A 2402-nucleotide genomic window follows, 5' to 3' on the forward strand; every position below is an offset into this window, starting at 1 on the left:
CCATCTGTGGTTAGTGTCAATTTTCTTCTCTCTTTTTTTCCCACTCCACATGGCATTTGGGATCTTAGTTTCCCGACCAGAGAGTGAACCCGTCTCCTGCATTAGAAGCACAGAGTGTTAACCACTGGACCAGCAGGGAAGTCTTGGTTGGTGTTAATACTATCCCAGTTTTACACACGAGGAAAGTGACACAGAGTTTAAGGAAACACAACTAGCCTCTTGGCTCCGGTAATTGGTGTAGAGATGGACCTGTCACCCAAGAGTGTCCCAACCCAGGATATTCTGGGCTGGACCCAGCAGAAGAACCCTTCCTTCTTTGGTCACAGAGTCTTTTGACTGGGAGCCCCATGAGGAGGACTCCCATGTCCACTACTGTGTGAGGAAAGCTGTCTGTAGGGGGAGAGAAAGAAATCCACACACAGGAAAGCAGAGAAAAGGATGGGGAGAAAGAACTCCAACGGAATTCAAGTCCTTGCCTCTGAGTCCTGGCCTCCCTTCTCCAAGCCAGTGGGAGTTCAGGTCTGGCTCCTTGGCCCCTGGGAGACCCTGACCAACACTGTGTTTAAACACCTGCCACCCCACTGACAGATATGATCATATTTACCAGCTTAGGAGAGCCCACCATTGGGCCACTTGGACTTCCCCCAGTCTCTCTCAAAGCTGTAAGCTGGTAAACTCTCCATACAGTACAACCCTTTCTCTACTTCTAGACACATTCTACGTCTTGTCCATAAGATTCTTCTCTATCTCTTGTTACTAGGCTCATAACTCCTAATGCAAACACAGTATATCAGCATCATGCAGTCAGCTTGAGTCCATACGCGGGACTTTGTCTTCCAATCTCAAGAGGCAGGAGAAAATCATGGTACTAACCATGAAGGGCTTCCCAGGTGGTACTAGAGGTAAAGAACCTGCCTGACAAGGCAGGAGATGTAAGAGCCACTGGTTCAATCTCTGGGTCGGGAAGGTCCCCTGGAGGAGGAAAAGGCAACCCACTCCAGTAGTCGTGCCTGGAAAATCCCATGGACAGAAGAGCCCGGAGGGCTACAGTTCATAGGGTCACAAAGAGTCAGACACGACTGAAGCAAGCTAGGACTCACTAACCGTACAAATTATTCAATGGTGCACCAATCATACAATTACACAATGGTGCACTGGCCAGAATTACATAGGCCAGAAATTGTTTTTGATAGGATGAGGGTTGGGGGACCATCACAGAGCTGTCCACTTTTTATTTTACCAAACAGAGTTAGTAGACTTAAATTTATCCTCTTCAACTCTTCATTCCTACGTTCACTTTTAACAAGTCTACTAAATGCTTTGCTGTAAGCCCTGAACAACCTTATAGTCAAATCACTAGACGATTGTAAAAGTCACACCGATTCTTCTTCCTAAAATTCCACTCTTCACCCCACTTGATGCCCCTGACGACCTTCCAGGATTCAGGTGACGGTGTCAGGAGACTGTCGGGCATCCTTGTTGGGCATAACTTAAACTCCGCATTGGAACCGGGGAGAGAAAAGGAGGTGAAGAGGGAGGCCTGGCGGTAGAGACTGCTCGTTCAAGGCCAGCGAGGAGCTGCGGCCCCTGTGGTCTATGTGATGCCCTGGGTGTGCACCTTTCCGATGCCTGCAGTCCCCACTTGACTTTAGTCTCCTGAGGCCTGAGTCAGAGCCGCCGGTGAGCTCACGCCCAGATTCCTGGCCCTCGGACACTGTGAGAGACGGCACACGTCTGTTGTTTTAAGGTCCTGAGCCTGGGGTGGTTAGTCATATAGCTAGACGGTTACTACAGGAAGGGGGTACAGTATTTATTCCCTGCTGCTCTTACTGTCCCTGGGAGTCCCTCCTTCCTTCCGCAGGGAGAGAAGTCCAGGCCCCTGATTATAGGGGTGGAAGCATCCCCCTTCCTTTGTGTCCCCCCCCTTTCTTTGTGTCCTGGTTACACCTTCATTATCCCTTGGTTGTTGGGGCAAATTGATGAGAAAGGACACACAGAGTCTACAGAATGACACAGACAGTCCCTTTTGCTCCTGTCTCAACGGGGTGGAGTACGGGAAGCATTTTTGTGTACCTGTAGGCTTTAGAAATGGGTATAAATAAGAATAAATGTTCATTGTTCATTTCTTATTATAAAAGCAATAGTATCTGTGGTATAAAAAAATAAAAAAGCAGGACTTTCCTGGTGGTCCAGTGGCTAAGGCTCTGCGCTCCCAAAGCAGAGGGTCCGGGTTTGATCCCTGGTCAGGGAACTCGATCCCATGAGCCGCAACTAAGGGTTCACATGCCGCTGCTAAGACCCGGTGCGGGCAAATAAATAAATAGATATTTAAACGAATGAAAAAGAAGACCATTAAAAACCTACACTTTCAATATGCAGATATAAATACTGTTAATAACTGA

Source organism: Ovis aries, chromosome 10 (assembly GCF_016772045.2).
Source record: "Ovis aries strain OAR_USU_Benz2616 breed Rambouillet chromosome 10, ARS-UI_Ramb_v3.0, whole genome shotgun sequence".
Lineage (NCBI taxonomy): Eukaryota > Metazoa > Chordata > Mammalia > Artiodactyla > Bovidae > Ovis > Ovis aries.